The sequence below is a fragment of the Podarcis melisellensis genome (assembly GCF_964234715.1).
Source record: "Podarcis melisellensis genome assembly, chromosome: 5".
Lineage (NCBI taxonomy): Eukaryota > Metazoa > Chordata > Lepidosauria > Squamata > Lacertidae > Podarcis > Podarcis melisellensis.
In genome coordinates, this window is record NC_138537.1 from 83080402 (window position 1) to 83106625 (window position 26224).

General features: G+C 40.2%; 1 protein-coding gene and 1 long non-coding RNA gene across 2 annotated transcripts in view; one reads left to right on the top strand and one right to left on the bottom strand.

Annotated features, from left to right (window-relative positions):
- LRMDA (leucine rich melanocyte differentiation associated) overlaps positions 1-26224 on the bottom strand; it is a 733109-nt gene that overhangs the window by 479955 nt on the left and 226930 nt on the right.
- LOC309371271 lies at positions 829-3249 on the top strand. The gene is made up of 2 exons (XR_014168995.1): positions 829-1722; positions 3124-3249. It is a non-coding gene; the product is annotated as an uncharacterized lncRNA (long non-coding RNA).

Consider the following 26224-nt stretch of genomic DNA (forward strand, 5'->3'; position numbering starts at 1 on the left):
GCAATATTGGAGGCAGTACACAGCCAGTGTGGCTAATAGCCACTAATAATCTCATTGTCCATTAATGTATCCAATTCCCTTAAGAGTTAGTCTTAAGATGAAATGTGAGCAGAAGTAGCAGACATTTGGAGGAGTCTGTAGTAATGTGGAGACCTCAGAACACCTGGCTGTTATGTAAAATAACTAAGCAAGTATTAGAGATCACTCCAGAATTGGCCCTACTAAACATCTCCCAAGACAATAATGCCCATTTACACCACAAAGAACTCACAACCCGCCTGCTTTCAGCAGCCAGAAACACCATAACCAGACACTGGAGAGACCTGTCAGGCGTAAGCATGGACCAATGGTACCAAATAGTATGGGAAACAGCCCTACTAGAAAAATTAACCAATAAACTGAAACTGACACAGGGACAAACAGAAGACGATGCCTTCACCCTGGTATGGCTCCCCTGATCCAAAACACCCACCCACCCCACTCACACACGAAAACAAAGACCACCACAGCCAATCACAAACAAACAGCCACACCCTAGGCCGAGCCCAACCTCTCTCACCACCAAATAAACACAGGTGAATAGCAGAGAACCTGCACAAGCGACGCTGACACAAAACCCCAAATATATTAAGTAAAATAGAAACATCACCACCCGACCCCCCATCTCCCCCCCACCTCTTTCCCCCTTTTCTTCCTAATGTTTCAGCAAATGAAACTGATTTGTAAAAATGTTACATGGTAAAAATACGAGAGAGACACATTACACATACTTCTGTAAATCAAGAAAATCTTGAATAAAAATACATTTATTAAAAAGAACACCTGGCTATTATTTGTTTTCATTTGACATAATGAAGAATTGACTCTGTTGTGGAGGGTTTCATGGATAAGCTCTTGTGGGACAAAAACTGAAAGGCACAAGAGCAAATGCCTCTTTACAACTTAGGAGCCAAAGGACTGTATTGTAAAGAACACCTAAATCCCCATTTCAGCAAGAAGCTGCCCAAAGACAAAGGAACATGTCCATAAAGGTCCTTCCAGGCAGCAATGAACACTTTTTTTAAAAAAAAAAAAAGAGCATGCCTACATGAATGAACTAACAGCAGTGTACCCACTGAGGTCAGTTTGAGGATTGTGCAACAACCATTTTAGACAAAAGGCATAACCTTCTGTACCTTGGTTGCCCCCCTTTTCTGTGACAAAGCCATTTAAGCTAACCAGGCAACTCCAAAATTTCCCCCGGTCTTAAAGGTAGCATATAGTATATCTTTTAGCATCTTTCTATAGGGTCTCTATAAGACTGAATAAAATCTAAACTGAAAGGTGAGGTTCAAGTAGGCTGGCTTTCTTTGGCTTGCCCTGATAACATTTGCTATTTTGCTACACAGACACCCTGTTGCCTATTCAGGCATTGTCCAGTTTTTCTTCTTGACCTGCTCAGTAGCCTTTACAGGTATCCCTGGGTTACATAACCTACCCTGTCATAATGCACCTCAGGGTGAGGAACCTGTGGCCTTCCAGCTGTTGCTGAACTACAATCATCAGCCCCAGACAGCATGGTCAGCCAATGGTCAGAGGTGATGGGAGCTACACTCCAGCAGCACTGAAAGAGACACAGATTCTTCAGCCCTCATCTACTCTCCCACTCTCCATTCCTTTGAGTCTCAGCAGACACAGCAACTGCAAACTCAGGCCAAACGTCTACCTTCTGGAGCCTACCAGGTGCTTAACAAGCCCAACTCCACTTTTGCAATCCTAGGCAGGCAGATAAACACAAGAGGTCAATTGAGTCCCTGCTGAGCCAGGTTTTCCTTAGCATAAAGTAACATCTAATGTGAGCATAATTTGATGTCTTATGACAACTTATTGGCATAGCAAGTTTGAGGACTTAGGCTGTAGGAAAAGCTTCAGAATGGTAAAACAGCTGGAGGAACAAAGATGAACATATTTCAGACCTCAAATGAAGCCTCAGCATGATAGAACAAATTCAATCGAGTTTCCAATTGGCAAACTGTTTCCAACAAATGCTGTTTCTTGGGTAAGATGGATAACTTACATTTTGGAACATATGCAGAGAATTACCCAAAACAGATGTAAATGTCCTCGAACTCAAGGCTCCTTTGGCACAAACAATACATAGAAAAGTGGAGCATTTCATTCCACTTAAAGTGCTGTGCACTGAGCAGGGCTCAGGTTTGGGATGGAACTTCTGCCAGCTGAAATGATTTTATCAGTGCAGAACAGCAAGGAACTTCTCTGAAAGAACTAGGTTTTCTTTTAAAAGGTACAATGAAATCCATAAGAAATGGAGACATGACATTTTACTATAAATTCAGGCTTCTCAGATGCATAAGCAGTTAAGGAATTGATTCTTATACTTAACAGAAAATTGTCCGTGACAAATTTATAAGCCACATACAAATTGCTACTTTTTCCAAACGTCAGCAATGAACAATGCAACATGGCTGATAAACACAGCCTATATCCTTGATAAAAAGGGAATTTGTAATTATAGCAAAATATTCAAATTACCAATAAAAAGTTAATAGTAGTAAAAATTCAAATTACCACTTTCTTAAAGAACGTCAGTGATCCTCATATTTCAGAACTTAGGGCCCACAGAGGAATTTTCTAAGAAAATTAATTTACATTTTTTCAGCTGAAAATGCATTTTGTCTTCAGTAAAACAGATTTGTATCTCAAAGTGGAAGAAAGGATTTATGCAAAAAAGAACTCATGGGATCATTACAGAAACACAAAATGTAATTTTCTGCTAGAATTGTGAATTGCATTTACAAGAATTGTTTTTCAAATATGGCCCCAAATCACATAAAACACATATTGGAAGGGGGATTAGTATGTTTCAAGAGCAGCCTTCTTATAAAGTATTAGGTGTTTTTTATGCAACGTAAGTATCTTGTTTAAATACTTTTTTGTTGTTAATTTTTAAATCACACTAATACACAAATATCAAAACTTACTTATTGTTAAGAAAGTATGTTGTGTTGAATATCTATTCTGGTTATGCTTCTCCTGGGATATCTACACATTTACATTTATGCTCCAGCTCACTTTTAGTTTCCACTTTTGCCATATGTTTCTTCCTACTTATAGCATACACAGGAGCAGCCCAATACATTTTGGTGTCTAAGGTAGCAGCCCCCTCTCAACTGATTAACATGGGACACAGTCACCCAGGTGGTTCTCTTGTGCAAGCTTCAGAAAAATAAATGGAAGTTGGAAAGACTACTATACTGAATCTTTGTGGCTCCTAGTAATTCCATCAGGACTTGTTTAGGGGAAGATGATCAGTATTCTTTTTTTTGTATCATGACATCAAGGGTATGTAGTACTTTACAAAAAAAGCATAAGCAAATAAGACAGGTCCCTGACCCAAATGAGTACCAGAAGAGGAAAGGGATAATGGGATTAATGTGAGCAAATTGGGGAGCAATCTCTATAATCATGCTGGCTATGTACAAATTACCACCTTAAAACAGAAAATACAATGTGTAAAATACAGGTTGTGATCTAAAGAATTACTTTAGGCTTGCCCAAAGGTTCCAGCACACAAGTGGGATTTTTGAATGTTTAAATTTGAATCATGTCAGAATACAAACTGCTTTTGAAAGTCCCAGCAGCTTCAACACCTTGCCATGTGGTATTGGAAGGGAGGCACATGGAGAGCTGAGCAGCTGCTGTCTGAGGAATGTTGGCCCAAATCCCATTTATGGAAGAGGACTGATTAGGATGCAAACAACTGCACAACCACTGTCCTGAATTCTCCTTCCTGTTCACAACAGACTTCAGATAAAATTTTATATTCCGCGCCCTTCCACCCAATGTAAGAAGCACTCAAAACAACTTACAACTCAAAATAAAAACAGTTAAAAATAATCTAGCAATAAAGCAAAATTACTCAGCTGCTATCAGCAAAACACACACCAGCTAATTTAAAAACATTGTTTTTACCTGATGCTGGAAAAGCAGGCAGAGGGGAGTTCTAGTGGAGCTTCTCAAGTCCACAATCTGGGTTGGCACTTCCACCAAGAAGGTCCACCCCATGTTTTCACCTGCTGCTGCTGGTGTTGTTGCTGTAAAAAAGGGGTGCAGGCTGAGAGTGCACAACCTGAAGTAATATAAATGTGCCCCCAGTCATCTGGCAATTGAGTGAAATGCCAGGTGAATGAGTTCCTCAAGGTGGGTGGAACCCCAATTAGAGCAGGCTGAGCCACCAGGATTTCTCTTTGGTTTAGATTAAACTTCAGATTCTATATTTTGTTAATATTAGACACTGACTCAGGTCCTCAACAGCATGTCACAGAATTAGATCAAGAGAAGAGATAATGGTGGGCATCATTCTGCACACTTGATGACACTGCATTCCCAGTCTCCCAGTGGGTTTGTGTAGTTGTTGAACTGCGTAATTTTTATTCCCTTGTTTCCTGCTTCCTCCCTCTCTCCATCCTATGGAGCCCTTGTGCCCACAATCAAGAGCCCCTTTAGTCTACTCCTGTTTCCTTCCCCTTTTCCTCTTCAACTGTAGCTCATATCTGTTTCTGTGTTATAAGGGGATGACATCAGTACCTTTGTGACACCAGCAGCCTTGGCAACAATCCCCATTGTTAGCTCAGGCTTCAATGTGTATTGGTTGCTACCCACATTCAGGTCTGGGCTGAAGGCTGGGGGTGGGTACTGTGAAAGATGGCCCTATGTGACTTTCATAAGTGAAGTAGGCATGGTTTGAACATGTCTCAGAATGCCTGACTTCAGAATATTTAAACAAGCCAGCTTAAATCAAGAGCCCCTTTAGTTCAGTAGTTAGAAGTAAGATGCATCTAGGAACCTCCAAAGCAGAGATTGAAAACAACAGCACCCCCTCTCCAATGCTGGACCCAAGTCCCAGGCATTTAGCAGTCCACTGCCTCTGAATATACAGATCCATCCATGAATTTGTTTTATCCCTTTTAAAGACCATCTGGGTGAGTGGCCATCTCCACATCTTTTGGCAGCAAACTCCCTAAGTTAATTGTGCCCTGTGGGGGGAAAGTAGTTTAGTTCCCATGGAACAATGCTTTAATTCATTCTCTAATCAGAAGCTACACCTTGGTTTTTGAAAATTCCAGAAGTCAAATGGACTTCTGGAACGGATTAAGTTTGGTGCTTTTGTTTTTGCTATTTATTTTACATTTTTGTTTTGGAGGCTTTTTCGGTTAATTTGTTTTTGTGACTCTGTAGAACCCAGTTCAGCTACTGATTGATTGTGTGACTGTGGAAATGGATAAAAGCCCCCCTATCCAAACAATGACTACCATCAGTGCAGGTAAAGAAAAAAAATTAATTTTAATTTTAATCATCTATAATACTGTCTTATTTATTTTATAGTACAGTACATTGATTATTGCTTTCATTTTATGGATCAATGGTCTCGTTAGATAGTAAAATTCATGTTAAATTGCTGTTTTAGGGGTTGTTTGTAAAAGTCTGGAACAGATTAATCCGTTTTGCATTACTTTCTATGGGTAAGCATGCCTTGGTTTTAGAACGTTTTGGTTATGGAATGAACTTTCGGAACGGATTAAGTTTGAGGAACAAGGTACCACTGTACATAAATCAATTCTTTACACATAAATTCCCATGGTCTTGCCACCTGTTAACAAGAAGGACATGTAACATTTGCTGGAGTCAATGTAATCAAAACTAGAGTTGATTAAATGGCATTAGTTTTCTGTTCCCACAGATAATTGCAGATGCTACTTAATAATAGAAAGACAGTTCTACTACTATCAAGGAACCTGCAGATATTATAATAACATGTGCTCCCCAATCCCCAATCCCTAAATATAATTCTCATTTCTTACTTTAAGAACAGATTTAGACATTGCAGGATAATGACAGAAATATTTTACTGTTCATTCTAAACTATATCCCCAACGAGTAGCTTAAAATACGAGGAATATTTTATGTAACCCATAAAAATGGGGAAAATCTAAATTATACAAGTGATAGAAAGTCACTAAACTACACCATAAACTATGCTAACTACAAGAGGTCTGCACCTATGTCCATCTGTTTTAGGATGGTTTTATTATTTCTAACAGCACAAGAAAGTGTATTTTGAGCTAAAGCAGTTGAACTTCATTGTTACCAAGGGGAAAGTATAGGAGTTCATTTCTTCAGGTAATATAAAGTATGACAAACCTAACGGAAAAGAAGGTTATCTAAAGAATAAGAGCTGTTTCCAACTTAAGTTTTTAATTAATGGAGCTAAATTAGTCATTGAAGAGTGGCGAAAGAAAAGAAAAAGAAAATGCTCCAAAGTTCTTACAGCCTAATTTTTATAGTGGAAGAGATATACTTCAAAGGGAAGAGGCAAAGTTAACAAAGAGCCTATGCCAACACTTCAAATACTTGTTAGTAACTAACTATGTTGAATTCAAATTATTTTGGCTCCCCACCCTGCAAAGTATGGGGCCCTTTTTCATCATTATGTTATGGTGAAGATAAATGTGAATTACAACCAACCATAGACCAATCAATGGAAGCTGATCAGGTCATTTTTTTAGGTTCATTCAAGATGAGTCCCATTACCAGCGAAAGAGCTTTGAGTGCTGACAGCAAAAGAAAAAAGCAACCATTCCTGGAATGACAGTGGTCCCACTTAAGATTCACACCCACTTCCCCCTAGTTACTCCTGTCACTTCCAAGCCTTGCAACATGATCTCTCCGCCACCAAGCCTTCTATTCAGCCATTTTATCTAATCTCCTTGCCCTTGGACTAATAGGCTGGATACTTTCTCTTGCAGTTCTTCCTCTTCTGGCTGTCCCCCCACCCCAGTTCTTCCCAACGGTTCTCTTCCGAACTGTGTCCCCCAGCAAACCATCATTCCAAATCAATACTGCTCTCCTGCTCCTGTGCAGTTTCAGGATCCTGGCCAGGAACAGGGGGAGCATAGCTGTCAACTTATCCCTTTTCTTGCGAGGAATCCCATTCGGAATATGGGAATTTCCCTTTAAAAAAGGGAAATGTTGAAAGCTATGAGGGAGGCTCCCACCATTGTTCATTAGAGCAGTACTCATCAGCCTGGTCTCTGACATCACCTCACGAAGGAAAACATGAACTTGTAAATCTGTTCTAAAGAAATAATGTAAGCTGTCTGGTTGTATATCGCATAAGTCAACACAACCCACAGCACAGATGTTAGAGACACAATAATATTCTCTTCCAGGAATTATTGGTTGCTAATGCCAACGAAGTGCTATTTACCCTGCTAGTTCATCTAACTTAAGAGCTTTCTACTTGATGTATCAAAGTGTTTAAAAGTCTTTGAACATTAGAGCACTTTCAGAAATGTGAAGTTTTAACTAGTTCAACTGCAACCTGGAAATGGACAATTTTAAGAGTAAAACGTATTTTAAAATAAATGTGTTCCAACAGAACAGAAACAAATAAAAACAATAGATGGACTATTGTGGTCAGGAAGGGAATGACAGGGGACTGAAGTGTGCATTCCAAGGGTGATTCCCAATTAGCCAACCATTTGCAGGGCATCACTATTATGTCTATATTAGGTGGTGGTCAGCTACTTCTGAAGTCTCTTCCACTCCATGCAGGGGCGAAACTAGGATTTATTTCACTTGGGTGAAAGACTCAGTTTGGCATCCCCTGCACATGCATTTGCATACACAAACATACAGGCTGGGAGCATCAATGGTGCCCCTCTGGAGGCTGTAAAGGTAAAGGGACCCCTGACCATTAGGTCCAGTTGTGGCCGACTCTGGGGTTGCGGCGCTCATCTCGCTTTATTGGCCGAGGGAGCCGGCATACAGCTTCCGGGTCATGTGGCCAGGATGACTAAGCCACTTCTGGCAAACCAGAGCAGTGCACGGAAACGCTGTTTATCTTCCCACTGGAGCAGTACCTATTTATCTACTTGCACTTGGCGTGCTTTTGAACTGCTAGGTGGGCAGGAGCAGGGACCGAGCAACGGGAGCTCACCCCGTCGCGGGGATTGAAACTGCCGACCTTCCGATCGGCAAGCCCTAGGCTCTGTGATTTAGACCACAGCGCCACCCGCGTCCCTTTCCCCCTAAATACTACCCCTTTAATGTCTTTTTGGCACTGGGTGAAGATCTTTCTATTCTCCCAGGCCTGTTAACATCTTAATATTATTTAAATTTCACTGAAATTTTGACCCTGATTAATCTGATAATGATTAGTTTTTGCTTGCAGGTGTTTGCTTTCATTTTTATATGATTGTGAGAGGATTCAAATTGTTTCTTGCTGCAGTTGGCTTACTTTATTATGAATTATGATTTCCCCCCAAAATATATTTTATTAAACATTATCTAGAGGCTAATTGCACAAGGTGATTGATAAATATAATAAGAAGGATTATTATGTGAATCCCATCCATCCAAGAACTAAACTTGATGGATAAAAGATCTGAACTTTTACATAGTTAATTGAGCGCATTTAAAGACAATTATATAATACTGACAGTCTGGAGGAAAACAAACCGCATATGTTCATATGACATATTTGAAAATTTGGGGAATGTTTCAGCCATTGATTTTAATTAAAATGATTTAAACACACGCTGAAAGCAATGGAACAAAGATTATGAGATTGTGCTCATATTTTGATTAATCCTTCACAGCATCATGCCAAATATGTTTAGATTTTCTGATAAAAGCAAGCAATTTCAATTAATCCCCTTCTCTCAAATTTCAGTACTACAAATATCCTCTTTTGCAACTGACCTGGGTGAATCTGATGACATCACACTGTTACGTAGCAAAGTGGCAATATGGTGATGTCACTAAGGGTAAGGGAGAGAGTGCAATGAGAGAAGAAGACAAGTAAAGGTGACATAAATGAGTAAGGAAGCTTTTTCCTAAGAAGTGTTAGAATATCACCAAAACAGGAGACATTTTTTGGCACTGCTTAAAATGTCACGAAGAACGGAATAGTTTCAGCTCAACTAGTTGTATATTTATAATTAAGGTGCAATATTTCTCTTTCAGTGTTACCATGGCTTACAACTCGACAGCTTACAATTCGCTACAGATTTGTCTTTATGTGTCCCTCATTTATTTGCTGGCACATGCTAAAATATTTGCTTTTGTCCATCTGGCTCTGCTTTGCTAGAACCCTGACCCTTTACCCTCAGGCATATGACTACCTGGTGTAATTATCATTTATAAGCACAAATTTGGAATGCCATCAATATATTATTTAAATAATCTTATGCTGCATGATGTACAGTATATGGCAAGTGATAAGATGCCAAGCAGTAAATTTCTGGAGTAGCGTGTTAAAAGGGAAAGTTGTTCTTTAGCTGCCCTGAGGAAAATAAGATGGCATGTGTTCAAAAGACCAATTTGAAGGTTATCTATTCAGAGTCTGTTATAACAGCATATGGGCATGTTTATAACAGCTTATGTGCAAGTGGTATATATATGCATTGCAATGATTTTATGGTTGCGTCCAAACAAAACTGAGGTCCATACTAGATGCAGTATGTGGGATGGGAAATCTTCCACTCCTTAACTTTTCTGTGAGAAATCTTTTGTGTCATAAGTGGCTGTCAACTGCAAGTTCAATGTTAGGCAAGCATGGCGGTTTCAAAGTTTTTAGCATTGTTTACAACATGCAGTTAAAATAAACATACTAAATATAATCACTCTTTAGGACATAGGAAAATTTCCCGACACAAAACTGAAGAATTTCCTATGCAAATTACATTAATTCATATGGGATTTTTTTCCTCTGGAAAATGTTCCCATTCAAAATTTTCTGGGAAACTGACATCACTGACTAGATGTGACTGTTATTCACATCTGGGAAAAAAAGCACTGGGGACATATGGTGTCACTGTAATCTCTGTTTTATTGTTGACAAACACTCCTACTGATTCTGCATCACATTTGCAATAAAAGAAACTCTTTCACCAAAGCAGCTTTAAAGTCTGCTTCTAGGACAGTTAAGCTCCAGCTCCAAACCACATAGCTCAGTCTAGCTACATTTCTGAACTGAAACTGTAACACTACCTCTCTGCCCCTCCTACCAGCTAAATTGTGTTATCTTCCAAAGACAGCAGAAATTTGTAGTCATTAGCTCCCAATCAGGGGTCAGTCACTTTTACTATTATCAAGAAATCACTTTAGCAGCATCTCTTACAATGGAGAAGTTTTTAGGTGCATCTCTGTTAAAATTCATTTTGTTCATTCTGGCCCTGTTCTCCATCTTAAAATCACATAGGATCCTGTTTCTATTGTCTAAAGTAGTAGAAAATACCAGTTTGGTGTCCCCTGCATATCTGATTTTTTCCAGCCAAATGCTTTAATCCACTTTAATTGCACAAACATACATTTCCAGTATATGACTGAATCCCTCCCACAAAATAGTGATGGTCTGGAGGTGGGAAAAGTTTGTTTTCGTTCCTTAAAGCCACAACGTCTCCCTGAATGAAAAACAGAAAAACTGGCATTTAATGAGATGGAAGCGTTTGTTCCAACAAACCTAGTTTTAAAAGGGGAGGGGGCTTTGTCAAGAGGCCATGATTTGCTTTTACAGATCATGTGAAATGCAGAAACAAATGCAGAAATCACACACACACACCAAATAATAATTTGTCATCCTGAAAGGCTTGGAGGAAGATTTGAATGTAGCACATCCTTTTTGTTTGCAAGCATGGTGATTTGCCAAGCTACACCTCGCACGCCGCGCTAACCCTAGGGCATTCCAGTCACAAACTCACTTTGATCTCCTGTGCTATTGGATTTCTCTCTCAAAGGGCTCTACCTTTCTTGACAATCCCAGAGGGGGAAAACACGGCAGCACATTCTTTCCCCCATCTACTGCTGCAAAATGAATGTTCCATATGCTTGCTGTAAGCTCAACCTTGCACCATTATTCCACAAGCTTGTGTGCCTAATGACGACAGCCCCAGGATTCCCAGCTAAGGTTGGGGGAAGGGAAACCTAAGCAAATTATGTGGCATGGGAGTAACTGGAAGCAAGGCAAATGTTTGTGAATTAAAATTGGCGGTATGCCTCACTCTTGACAATGGAAAGGGTTTTACTACTAAAGTGTCTCAATTCAAACCTCACACCAAACAAAGTTTGAAGAAGCTTTATAGATATTTTGTAGGCATTAACTCAGAAAGAACAGAAACAGGGGGTAAACATGTATTTGTTAAGTGTTGTTGTTTAAAGTTGTTTAACACCGCAAATAGAAAAAGTCCTGTCTTTTTTCTAGTCTGTATCAACGAAGTTGTCTTGTATAGAGATTAGTAAATGTTCTTTTTCATCTTTTCCTTTTTTGTATTTTGTGCTTATATGTTTGAAATATAGCAATTAATAATTTTTATTTTTTGTTAAAAAGTTTAAATATAGTTTAAAATTATGTGTTTGAATTATCAGCTGAAAGAATGGCAGACCAGAACCATAAACCATGGTTTGAAAAGAGCTTGCAAAGTACCAACCATGGATTGATGGTGTGATAAACCATCATTATGCCCATTGCTCTGGTTTCAGAGGTCACTGCATCTTGAACAAAGTGATGAATTTATGCTGAGTGGACAAAAACAAAAAAACACCACCAAGCCTATACCATGTTTTGCCTATTGCATAATGGAGTTTTGAATTATAATTAGCTCAAACCAAGACGTTTATATGCCATCTTTCAGGTGAATCTTATATAACAGTTTATATAGATATAGTAAACAATAAATAAAAATTAAAAACCGATGTAATAAAAACTCAAACACGAGCTACAAGGAGAAAAGGTTTTTGAAAGCTAGTTCTCACCTCTGCTTAGAGCAAGATAGTTCTGGAGTAAGCCTGTGGCAGCAGCTGAGGGAGAAACAGGCTATCTGACCTGGGACACCAGAACTACATAGTGGGCAGCCTCTTACCCTGTTCTGTCTGAATTGATGTCGGAGCTAAGAAAGAGGAAGCACCCCGTTTCCTCAGAGAAGCTCATTCCCTTTGTTTCTGTGTGAAGCACTGTTCTAGGCCAGGCATAGGCAAACTCTGGCCCTCCAGATGTTTGGGATTACAATTCCCATCATCCTTAGCTAACAGGACCAGTGGTCAGGGATGATGGGATTGTAGTCCCAAGCATCTGGAGGGCCGGAGTTTGCCTGTGCCTTTTCTAGGCCCTTGTGAAACACTGTCTTGAAGCTTGGTAACTCTGCTACACCTCTCCACTGGTTCGATAATCCACTCCCAGCCTTATGATATACACCACTGGAGAAAAGGACACAAGGACATCAGTTTGAACAACACTTGCACTTGCTAATTTATATGTATAAATGCAAATTTTTAAATAATTACTGGAGTTTAAATTTTGTAGAAGGCAAAATAATTAATTCCCACCCAAATCACCTCAAATAAATTCTTCAATGAATCTGAACTTCAGATCACCCCACATCAGTTCCTCTTCAATTAATTTACTTCACCATTTAAGTTTGCATTATGCAAATTGAAGCCTCAGGTCTGCCATGGGAAAATAAGGGTATGCCATCACATACTGTTTCCCAGAGGCATTTGAGACTTCAATTTGTGTAACACGGCGGCAGCCTGGCAGCACAGTGAGATGCCAACTTGCCTTTGGATTAACAGTAAACTGCCCTGTGACTTTCGGGTATAGGGTGGTGTAAAAGTTGAATTATTATTATTATTAATAATAATAATAATAAATAATAATAAATAAAAGATAGACCACCCTGTGGCTACCTTGCTATAGACAGAACCGGAATCAGGGATGCAGAAAAGAAGACAGCAACCTGGGCTGCCCTTGAAATAATGGAGTGTCCAGTATTAAAGAGGATACCAGGTTACCCTTGCTGGGCCTGAACTCTGGTGGGAATTTAAGCTTGGCTCTTTTTTTAATGAGCTTAATAAGTGGGGTCGAACTCCTGAGCTTTGTTTCCCAAACTTTACAACTGCAAGATCAAGCACCACCATTAGTCTTAAATAAGCTTATTACTTGACTCACTTGAAAAATCAGGTGCATACACAAACCTTGAGAATAATATGGTATCTGGCATCACTTTGGGTGCACCCTCAATTTGGATATCCTACACTCTCTGCCTCACCTCCCCAACAGTATTTAGTGTTGCTTCTCTTCACCCTGGAATCTCCTGTCCAAGTTAACTTTAGTTGCCGCATTTATTAATGATAAACTCTTATGACGCATGGACTTCCTTCTGATGAGTTGTGTTAACTTCAATAAATGAATAGGGGGGTGGATGGAATAAAGTTTTAGACTGGATTAACTACAGTGTGGCATGTCATTGTGTTAGAAATCAAGAGTTCTTTTGTCCTATGTCATTAAAGCTGCTCTCATTAATTGGTAACTGACAGTGCTTTATTCTACTTAGAAAAGAAGAGTAGGAAAGATGTTTCCAGACATTTGTGACAGAATTTCTTAGCTCTTACTGCTAAAAGTACAAAAGAAATATAACCTGAGCAGATTGACACTGTTTACTCAAATGAGTTTTCTGTTTGCTTTGATCATATGTATTTCCTCCACTCTTTGCCTTGAGTACCCATTCTAAAAAAGGTAAAACAGTCTCTTGGGTAAGACTTAAAGGCAGAGGACTAGGTGTTTCCTCTCATCTTACACCATGAACTGCCCATGTTCTGGTGGCTGTTGCAAGAATTTATGTATAGGTTGGGGGGGTTGCTCCTCCAGCAGATATCATGCACATGCAGCCCACTACCAAAACCAGCACAATCGCTTTTGTGACTTTTGTGATTTGTCCCCACAAAACACCCCATCACAGTTTCTTCCTATCTGTTCAAAGGGCCTTTGCTGCATGATACCAAATGTAACAATTCACTGATAAATGTATCTATGTACTGACTCACGGGAAAAACTTCAGAAATTCATATAGAGATGTGAGCTCAGCTACACAGCAGCCCCTCTGCCTGAGTGATAATTCCTGGCATCCTGATACCTGAGTGCCAGACAGGTACCCATTCCAGAAATAACAAACCCAGTTGAAGACAAAAGGGTGTGATTAACTTGGCTGGGAAACAGGGAAATGTAAATATCTTTTTGTTACACTTGACGGGTGTTTGGTGGAGGGCAAGGAGAACCATGGGGCAGGGTCCAGAATGCTCAGATTACTGCCACCAGACCTCCCCTTTCATGATGTAACCATGATGTATGAGTGATGTAGTTTGGGAGGGTGTAACATGGGGATTAGCAGCTAATAAAAGTTTGGGGGCTCTTTTGTTTGGGGCTTCCATCTTGTTCCACCTTGTGGCAGGTTGGAGTTCTGTCGTGACAGTCTTCAATAAAGACCAAGCCTACTGGCTGCTGTTTTGCTCTGGTATTCCTGGCTGGTGTCCTTGGTTTTTTGTCCAAGGGAGCCCTCAGATTTCTCCATTAACATGGCTAATCATACAAAAATGCTCCAAAGGTTAACATTTCAAATGAAATGTACAAAAGCATGTGTGCAGGATATGGATCCTGAAGATTCACTTCTGGCTAAAACTCATATTTTTCCCAGTGGGAGTGGCTCCATTGACTCTAATAGACCCGTTCCAGTCTAAATGGAGATTGTCGCTCTATGAAAAATTGAAGGGCCTGGGGCTTTCCCCACAAGAACTTATAGCCTCAGGTTTTGAAAAGGCTAAAAGGATGGTGAGCCAGCGAATAGGAGATGTAGAGCTTCAGGACCATATGAGCAAGATAGATAAATATCCAGCTATCCAAGATTATGGAAAAGGGTTTAATCTAACACCATATTTGCTGGATCTACAAATCGCAAAATACAGGCGGGCGTTTACCCTTACCAGATTTGATGTACTGCCATCTGCCTTACTAAAGGGCAGATACGAGGGCACACCCTATGCTGAACGAGTTTGCCCATGTGGTCTGAAAGAGGTGGAAACGGCTTCACATGTGTTGTTACACTGCGACCTTTACGGGGATATTAGGTCACTGTTTATCTCCCCTATTGTTCAGAAATTTCCAGGTCGATCTGAATCTCAGCGGCTGAAAATCCTACTAGGAGATAAAAACCCAGAAGTAACACTGAAAGTGGCCAAATTTTCTGCGGCTGCGATCAAGCGGAGGGCATTAGCTGTAAAAAAGTAAAAGACTTGACCCCTGGACAAGCCCCCCCATTTTTTAAGTCTATACATACACTGTAGTGCATATATGCGTATATATGCGTGTGTGTGTGGGTGTGTGTGCATATGTGTATTGCTTTTATGTATAATTTCACAATTTTTAATTGACACCATTATTCCCTTTGTAAACTATTGTTGTTGTTTTTTTTATGTTTTTTCTGGTCTATGACCGTAATAAATTATTCATTCATTCATTCAAAAGCATGTGTGCATACATGCACTCGTCCCCCTACAATACAAGCTAAACATCAAACACCTGTTAAGAAAAATGAACTGTACAGGCGACATGGGGAATAAAACTGGAATTGCTTAATGAAGAGCAGTTCCTTGATGAAAATTAAATTTTGCAGGAATAATTGATTACAGTCTAAACACAAGTGGAAAATGGGATTTAGACTAGAGACAGGTGGCAGTTTGTTCAGAGAGTCGAAGGAAGTATGATACAACATTCCATTCCATTGGTGTGTACACTCAGATGTGTCCACCCTCCACCCCTACCAGTTGTTTTTGGCCAAATGGGTTTTGTAAGCGCTAGGAAAATGTGCAAAACAGGTAAACAGAGATGATAGCGAGATGAATTATATATACCTCAGGCAAACATAGTTCTATTGTGCCCCTTCAAGGTGAGAGAGCTGGTGTAGCACCATAGGGAGAGAGACAAATCAAGAAGCCCCTGGTTCAAATCGCAACTACCGTATTTTTTGCTCTATAAGACTCACTTTTTCCCTCCTAAAACATAAGGGGGAATGTGTGTGCAAATGCAGGCTGCGCAGCTATCCCAGAAGCCAGAACAGCAAGAGCTCTTGTTGTTCTGGCTTTTGAGATTCAGAATATTTTTTTTCTTGTTTTCCTCCTCGAAAAACTAGGTGCGTCTTATGGTCTGGTGCGTCTTATAGGTTGGACAATATGGTATGTCATGAACTAACTAAGTAGTCTTAGGCATGACATACTCTCTTAGGCCCAATCCTTCATCTATAGTATGGGGAAAATAATAGTGATCTACCTCACAGTGCAGTTTTAATGGATTACAGGCATGGTATACATTTTAAGCAGTGCTGAATTCTTTCAAATATTTTCCAGATACTCTTAAATGGTCTACTGCTGTTTTCTTGTAGTGTCATCATCTTATTTCCCCTCCCCCTTCCCATTTCACATTTCACCCCTCCCCTCTGAACTGAGTATTTTAGTTTGCATTTAATATAAGATGCTCCAAGGATGAACTGGTAAGGAATGTTGTTTTTTAAAAAATAATAAAATAAAATACAGCACAACACAGCTTTGAAGACAGGATGGATGTAAAGGACTTTAAGAAAGAACATTATGTTATGAAAACTAGGCAGAGGGGTGGGAAGCTCCTCATCATCTGTTGACTCCATCAAAAAATTCACCCTTAAAGCAAAAGACACGCCCCCCCCCCTATATGGGATGCTCTGGATTTTATCTCACTCAAACCACAAACCAAGACATCCCCACCTAAGATACCCAAAGCTCGATGACAGGATTTGTCCATAACATTTTCCTTGCCCACATATCCCTAGTGTCAGTGTTTTATTAATTCTTAATGAAAGGCAAGGTTTTACTGTCTACTATGGGAGAGAGGAAGAGAGAAAGAGAGATATTAGTAGGGACTATGCTAGATTATTTAGTCCAATGCAAGGGTTGCCCACGACATTCTGGTGGCTAAAGAGGGAAATTCAAATAGCATCCACTCACCATTAACTAGCATGGAATACAATTCACTGGGATGTTTTCTTGTGCAAATCTCATGCAAATGAATGGCAGAACTACAATTCTACCACTATTTTCTATTCTTCCTCTGAAGGGAAGAGATGGGAACCTGGACTATGCCATCAACTAGTAGGGATCAGAAAAGGGTGCCATGCACAAATCCATCTATCTTTACATTGTATCTTTTCGTTATGCTTTAATTATTGTAAGCTGCTTTGGGTGCCACACATCACTGAAAAGTGGGGTATAATAAATAAATAAAATATTTATTAAATACTTAAAATCAAGATTGAGTGTTAAGTAGCCTTAGGTATAAGATGTAATCAAAGGTAAAAAAAAAACCAACATTCATAAATGTGTATAAAACCATTACCAGGACATCAGACAGAAATCAAAGAAATCATGACCATCTCTCTCACACAGGCTTTTAGTACTGTGTAATAGAAGGAACAGAAAGCAGAACTAACCCCCCTCCCCTTGAACAGCAGGATGAAAATCGAACCCTTGAAAATTGAAAAGTGGAAGATGCCAGGAGAGATTCTTCAATGTCTCAGCTATTTACCAGAGAGATCTTTTCTCATTTGCTGATGGCTTTGGCAGACCTGGTTTTGTCACCAGTCACTCTGTACTTGGCTTAATTATGCAGCAGCCCAACAGAAAATTTTCTTTCTGATCACATAAATCACCTTGCTTTGACACCAAGCTCAATAGGGGCTGCTAGAACAATACTGCAAGAGCTATCGACTCCATCTCTCAAGTCCACAAGGTGTATCATTTAGCCAAGAGTGATAATTAGACGCAGAATATACTGAAAACTGTCAATAGGCATGTCAATAGAGGGACTCTTAGATCTAACATCCAGCAAATCAATGGTGGTTTTCAGCTATAAAATCAAGAAAATGATAGCTTTCAAATGAATGGTGGAAGGAAACACAAGGCTCCTTGGGGAGGAATAAAACAGCTCAATTTTCCCTCACTGAGTGGCTCTCCAACTGCCGCACTCAATGAAAAAGGTCACAGAACATTACAGAAAAAAATATCTCTGAAACAAGATGTACAACAACACTGGGACATGACATGAGGTACAAGCATGCTACAAAGGCCTGTATATCTCTGACCTGACAGCATTAAAGCACGGATCAGCAGATGCCAGACAAGACAGGAACTGAAAGACAATGATTGATCTATGCAGAGGAAAATATGATTCTTATGTCCTGATCAAGTATCTGTTTGGGCAGATCGTACACACAGGATTCCGACTCTCCTGCATGTGCAATCCTTGGTGCCAAGCCTAACATTTTAAGGAAGTATCACAAAGTTCTCACAGAAGATACATACAATGCTTTCGGATGCTTCTGACACAATCTCTCTCTCTCTCCTGTCCCCCTCCCAACCCTGATGCCCTTACAAAGGCAATCAGGCCCAATTCAAAACTGAAACATAAAAATAAATTTATAAATACCCACGGGGCATTCCCTGCATATTGTTTACTTTTCTTTTTTTCTTTCTTTCGGCATTGGTGAAAGAAGAAGAGTTTGGATCTGATATCCCACTTTATCACTACCCGAAGGAATCTCAAAGTGGCTAGCATTCTCCTTTCCCTTCCTCCCCCACAAAAAAACAGTCTGTGAGGTGAGTGGGGCTGAGAGACTTCAAAGAAGTGTGACTGGCCCAAGGTCACCTAGCAGCTGCATGTGGAGGAGCTGAGACGGTTCACCAGATTACGAGTCTACCTCTCTTAACCACTACACCACGCTGGCTCCCTCTTTCACTGGAATGAAAACATTCCTCTTCATCCAGACCTTTGCAGTGTTATACTGTAAACCACCCTGTGATCCTTGGATGAAGGGCTGTTTATAAATTAAATTTAAATAAATAAATAAATAAATAAATAAATAAATAAATAAATAGAAACTCTGTGTATTCTGTACTAGAAGTCTAACCTTATAGGCAATCCTATGGGTACACATATTTTTTATTGAGTATTATTCTGTGGATATATTTCTACACTAGAAATTTTTGAAAATTATAAAGTCTTGAATGTCTTGATATGCAAGGAATACCCTGTTTACTGTCTCTCAGCAAACTATAATCTGTCACTTTTGCTACTTGTGTAAGGCTTCGGATCTTGCTTGGCCATTCTTCCAACTGAGGTAAGCAATGCTTTTGTTACAATTAATAAAACACAAGCTAACCCATAATGCACCTTTCAAACTACTCTGCCAAAATAGCCCAACAAATTATTTGATATACTCTTCGGGTAAAGCATGCTAATCAATTAGGCTATCACATGAAAAACTACCTTTATAGCACTGGAGATAGATAGGCAATGTCACTGAAATATTTAATGACCTGGTGCAGAATATGAATCTGTCCAGCTGCTAATGGTCAGTTGCATTGAAAAGCTATTTGTTTGAAACACTGTGTATATGTATAATTTGTGTGTGTGCGCGCGCATGCACACACACACACACAGAGAGAGAGAGAGAAACAAATATAGGTAAATTACAAATTGAGCATAATTTCTTCCAGAGGTTCTCCTGCAACCAAAGCCAGCTGTTTTATAGTTGTGGGTACTCCCTTAATCACATCTGTGGTTGTGAACTATTTAATCCGACCACCCAATATATCTTTTGTATCTGGGTCCATTCTCCCTGTTGTTTCTTGCAAACTTTTAACATGGTTGTTATCCTCCATCTAGCGCTAAAATTCACTCTTATTTCTTGGTGTTTCTATTTGGAAAATGAAGGGATGCTGAATTTTCAAGGGGCTATGGCTGATGCCGAGAACTACAATTGTCAAAGAGCTCTACAATGAGGTGTGCATGCACAGCACTATCAGCATGCATGTGTCAATATTACAACCAGAAGAAGAGCTTTCCTCCTCTAACATTCACAGGAAAAGTGTGCATATATTGAGTAGCAATGTCAGAGAATTCCATCAGAAATGGAAACAGGAACAGAAATTGCTTCAGTTTGCAAGTTCACCCAAGGTCAGGTACAGAAATCACACAAGTAAGTACAAACAGTACTGTATCCAATATCACAGTTTCTTTAGTCTACAAACATTGTGCAGATGTTATTTTCTGCATTGTCTTTGGTGTTTCTCTTCCATTGAAAATTGATTCTGTATTTAATTGCATTAGTTTTAGCCATAGCAGATAGCAAGATGAACCGTGTATATTTTAGCAGAAGCCGAACTGTAGTGAAAGAGAAACAGCACTGATTGCAACAAACAGAGTATGGGATGGAAATTGCTGCCTCCTTGCATTTGTAATCTTGAGACAAAACTTTAATTGAGTCAAGGAGAGATCACACATCAATGGAGACAGATACTAGCAACAAAGATTTCTGAAGTGCCAGTATAGCACTGATTGATTATCCTGGACCCTGGACGTCTTTTTGGTTAGAACAGCCCAGAAAAATTAAAACAAACTTTCACCCTTCTTAATTCCACCCCCATTTATTTTAATAATTAAAGTCTTTAAAAAACTTAGCGTCATGAAAAATGGCAGATATTTATGTGCTATTTTTATTTATGTGCTATTTACTAAGAAAGAGATGTAATGCTCTTTTAAAAATTGTTTTTGAGAGGGTGTGGACAGAGTGTTTTAATATGCAACTATTGTATACAAGAAAGATGAGAGAGACACTCTTGTACTCTGTTAGTGCAAAGCTGTGTATTCACCAAAGTTACCAAATAAAATGAACAGCCGTTTCTAAAAGGGAAAAAAAAGTAACAGCATTTTCCTTTGGGGCGACATTATTTTCATGCCTTTAATAAATACTTAACTGCACATCTGCACAGCTTGGAGAGGCTTGATCTTGTACGTTAACTATTACTAACAAGCCCCAGCTTTTCCTGGGTGAATAAATGCAGACTTATTAATTAATGCACTTAACAGTTTTAAGTGGGATAGAAAAATATACTTTATTTTTAACTGCGCAACAGACTTTATCTGATTATTTTTCTTTAAATCTGAAAAATGCAGCAACTTTAAATGGAATGTGAATTGAACACAAAATCTGTGCTTGCTTCTATAAAAATAACAATGAAACCAATAAACATAAAGTCTGGGGGGGAAACATTTTACATATCACACTTATAAGCTTGGTAGCTCATGTTCTATTAAGGAGTTGATCAGAGGCACTATTATAAATTTCTGATGAGGAAATGAAAATTCCTACCATCGTATATGATCACCTTGAGAAATTTATAAATGAGGGAAAGGAAGGAAGGAAGGAAGGAAGGAAGGAAGGAAGGAAGGAAGGAAGGAAGGTAGGTTTGGCAAAGGTGGTCAAGTTAATGGACCAATTCAAAGGAATTCAAAACTGACCATTTCAAAAGCACTGGATCACTCTAATATTCCAGGTTAGATTGCAAAAAAAAATCAAATTAAATTAAATTAAAACACTAGTATATTTGAATAGCGTTTGGTCAATTGCTGGGTGTTCCGCCCTCCCCACCAAAGCTCTCTACCATTAGGTAGAATAAGGCAGCTGTCTCAGGCAGCTGGTTTTAGGTGTCATAAAAGGGCAGAAAATTGTTCGCTATTTAAGTTAATCTTATTTGGAATTTTTACTGCCAGAGAGCGGAAGAGGCACTTGTGCGAGTTTCTGCCTCAGGTACCAAAATAACTTTAATAGTCTTAGGTACTGGGCAACTTGACTTGAGTGGGGGCACTATTTGCTGCTCCTCCTTCTCAAGGCAGCCCTGCTTTTTCATTGCACTATTGTATCCATAGTAGCATTACCAGCACAAATCAGTCACCCATTTTTTTGCAAAAGGATCATGCCTTTGGCATGCATACCCTATTTATTCAGACAAACTAACTGTATTTTAGAAACTGTCATTAAAAATAGTCAATATGTCAAAGCAATAAATTTCAGAGTTACCATACGTAATATAACTACAGAACTACCTGTCTTTGAGGACAGGTGTTTTGCAACACTTGTAGCGTACAGTTCACATTACTTGGCCAGCAGCTCCAAAGCTCTCAATGGTCTGGTGGCAAACAGACCCTTACAATTATATGCTGTGGTACTCCTCCCTTACTGTTCAGATTACTTAAAGGTAAAGGTAAAGGGACCCCTGACCATTAGGTCCAGTCATGGCCGACTCTGGGGTTGCGGCGCTCATCTCGCTTTACTGGCCGAGGGAGCCGGCGTATAGCTTCCGGGTCATGTGGCCAGCATGACCAAGCCGCTTCTGGTGAACCAAAGCAGCACACGGAAACGCCATTTACCTTCCCGCAGGAGCGGTACCTATTGATCTACTTGCACTTTGACGTGCTTTTGAACTGCTAGGTTGGCAGGAGCAGGGAACAAGCAATGGGAGCTCACCCCGTTGCAGGGATTTGAACCACCGACCTTCTGATCGGCAAGTCCTAGGCTTTGTGGTTTAGACCACAGCGCCACCCACGTCCCTCAGATTACTTAGGGCTTCTCTAACTCTTAGCAGGTACTCTGCTTTTCGCACCATATGATAGTGGTTTCCACTATCTCCAATCTCTAGGTGATAGCAGCACTGATAATAACATTGAACATCAGGGCATCTTGTAGATGTTTTCCTTCACAGACTGCACATTGCCAAATAGGAGCATAGAGAATTATGAAAAGAAAAACAAAGTATTGCATAGTTAAGGGTAGAAGAGTAAGTGTAATAACTAAGGCCACTCTATATCATGTTACTGCACGTTGCCCAAACTCTAAATGAAAAGTATAGTTGCTACAAATCACCAATTTACCAAATTGCTCTTCCTACACCCATGTCTTTCTCATGAGAGGGTATAAATGCATATGTGCACATATGCATGCCATATTCACGTTTTCCATGACTTAAATGTACCTATTTTAGTAAATAGATATTATGGCACATCATGCCTTTGTATAGTACCACATTTCATGACATTGCAGTGAGTTACAAGAAGCTACACCACCCTATACCTAAGCTGTTGGTTGGCATGCTAGTTTTAAAGATCAAGTTACAGACTGACACAGTTGCAGGGGGGAATTACACACTACCTTGGCATGCATGTGTTCCTAAAACTATATTTGCGTGGACAGGCGGAGTCCCCAGATCCTGCGCGGTTCCCCCGTCATGTGGAATAACGACTCAAGACAACGTGCTATGGGATTAAATTGGCCACAACTTTATTAAATTTCAAATGTGGGTAGACCTTGGCTCAGGCATTGGGCGTTCTCCCTCCCCAGTCCCCAGCCGGGGACCTAGGGAGCATCAGGGTTATCCAGTGTGTGTGGGGGGGATGGGCCGGCTCTGGAGAACATATGTTCAAGCAGAGATAGCCGCCCCCGTAACGCCGCCGCCGCAGGGGAGAGCAATGACGACCTTCCGGCGTACGGTCAAAGCCTCCCTTCAGAAACCCCTTTAACGGGGAACCCTGGTATCGCCGCCGCAAAGAGGAAGATGGACAAAAGGATTCCGCCCAAGGCCTGATACTGCCAAAGTTGTGACGTTTTGCTACGGGAAAGGCCCTTTCCGGCCCTTTAACAGCGACCTTAACGTAGCAGCGCCCGCATACCTGTGAAGAAAATTAACTTGCAAAACATGTGAGGAAAATTAACCTGCAACATAAGACATTGACTGAGGGTGGGTAGGGTGGGAGAAGCTCTGGAGCCAAGTGAGAATTCCCAGGTAAAATCCTCCCTCCTTTGTGTGGGCAGGTAATCCCTCCCCCACCTGGCCTGGTCTCCTTGGCAACCCTTTCCCCCAGGTGGGATTGGACAACTGACTGAGGTAGGCGGAGACCTCCAGGTATCCCACCTGAGGGATGGCATAGCCTAGCCTATGCTGTTGGAGCCGCTCCAGGTCTAGGGGCTGCACGCGTCCACGCAAAGGGTGCCCCCCGTTTTAAGCAGGGAGCGGTCATTGCCAAAGTAATGTGAATGCAGGGGGCATTGTAGAAGACAATCCACGGGCAGGAAGCAGCATTTAATCCTTCCAACACCCAGCAACTCTTCCCTACAGATGCCTGATAGGCCACTTTCTTCCAAACTGGGCTTATTTCCAGTCTTGCAGCCCAGCTGTGGGTGGGTGGAAAACAAGTAAAAAAGTATTGCATGGGAGACAGTTGCAGAGGAGCACCAGTGGCTGGGGAAAAGGTTAAGCAGCTCTCTACTGCCCACTAATTCTCCCCGAAGAAGGCTTCACCCCTACATTAGCATTACAACTCAAACCTAGAGATTGGAATCCCATGTCTGACTAATAAAGTGGGAATTGCTGCCCTTAAATTCAGGTTTTTACAACAATTTCATCAACCCTCCCAAATAGACATAAAGCATCTCTTCTATACTTTTAAAAAATATCACTCCAATAAGTGCTTTTAAAACATATCGCAGCTCTGATGGAGACAATCTGAATAAAGTAGTCATTAGAGGACAGAATGCAAGGTAGACAATGGCTTAGCGAGTGACAAAACCATTGCACTAATAAACAGGGCTTTCAATATGTAAGATTTAATGATTTGGGGGTGCATGCGGTTTGCTTTTAAACCTAGAAATATGCATCTATTATATCAGCATGCAATCGCATTATTAAAACGTACGCCTGACATTTGTCATAAGCTTCTGCTGATTAAGTTAAATTATATCACCAGTGTCTAATTCCTCTAAACTTCATTTCTTCCGCAGCTCATAAAAATATGTTATATGTTCATCATTTGAATTTCACATGCATAATGGTAATAGTAACAACAATAAAAAGACTTCATTAGCAGAACAATATATACTAAGATCCTATGTAATTTTCATGTTCTTAACGGCAACTGTGTGAATTCGGGATACACCTAAAATATTGTATATTAATTTCAATATGGTTAATAACCTCCCTGACAAGAATCCCACTAATTTACTCTTCACTGACAATGTTAAAAGAAAATGATTTATGCAGATCAATCACCTAACTCATCAAGTCATGCGCTGACAGCCAGCCTTCATCATTGCTATTTAAAAGGCATGGATGACAGCAAAGACAGACTCTTTGATTAAGGGCTCTGTCTGGCTAACCTTTTATTTGAAGGATGATTGCTGCTGAGTGACAAATACTTTTCCATTCATTTAAAGGCAAAGATATTGACATTCAAATTCTTGATGTCTACACTGAGCAGATGCCACTGTTGGCAAGTGGCTTGATCGCAACAGCAGGTATGCCGCTACTCTTGGGGGCAAAAAAACCCAGCACTACTGGCTCGAGTTAAAGGCTTGCAACAAGTGCCGTCTACAGATCTCGCAGCCAAATCCTCTCTCTTCAACAGCTATCATCCGAGAACATCTGCTTGTTGTTTCTCCCTGGCCCTCTCCTCGAGAAGTGTCCTACCCTCACCTTCACCCCACTTTTCAATCCTATCAGATGCTATTACTAAAAATAAAGAGAACTCGGCAGTGGAGCGACCCTTTGCATGAGAAGGGCATCCTCCCTCTCACACATAGCATCCCTGAATACCAAAGAGCCGGGAATTCCCTAAGCAAGGACTGCCTATTCCTGTACTAATGCGATTTCTGTTGACAGTAATGTGAAATGGAAGTTGCATTTGCTGTATCACATACAAAAATCAAAGCCAATATGTTTGTTGCTTTAAGCTGATCCTGCTGTCACTTTCTACTTTATTGCTTTATAAAAATGAAAAGGGGGGAGGGGGAGGAAAACGAGAGAGGAGCTGACCAGAGAAAATGTATTGACAAGTTCTGTAATGCACTGAAAATAAAGAGCTTTTTGGCGTACCTTTATGATATACAGGCACTGCTTAATTTACAGGTGTTCTAATTAAATGCAGAGTTTTAATTACTTTAAAATGTTCATGATTTTAAGTGCTGTTTGCACAGCAGCAACTGTTGGGGTTAATTTCTGTTAAAAATTGAAGTACACAAGGATCTTTAGGGTTTTATTCAAGGTTGAAAGAAATAACCAGTTTCATCAAGCCACCATGAAGGAAAGGACACAGCAAACGTGAGGGAGGAGGAAATTCTGTCCCCCTTGCGATATTTCCCTCTCTACAGGTTTGGTCCCCCCCCCCCCATGTTTACACCTCTTTCCTCACAAGCCAGTAGGGTGCAGAATTGTGACAGGTCAGTGATTAGGGATTTCTCCTTTCCTATAAGGTGCCATTTTTACTACTTTCAGCCAGCTTGTTATCTGAACTGAAATACTGTTGCAACTATAATGAATCTTCTCAGTTGGATCAAGTTACTCTTAAATCATGAAGTCCTTCAGAGTAAGAACGGCTATGAATATCCACAGAAGGGAAATTTGAAAGATAGAAATTTACTTTCCCCCTAATCATCCTGGCCCATAGTCTTAACATATGGGGCGATATATTGTCACAATA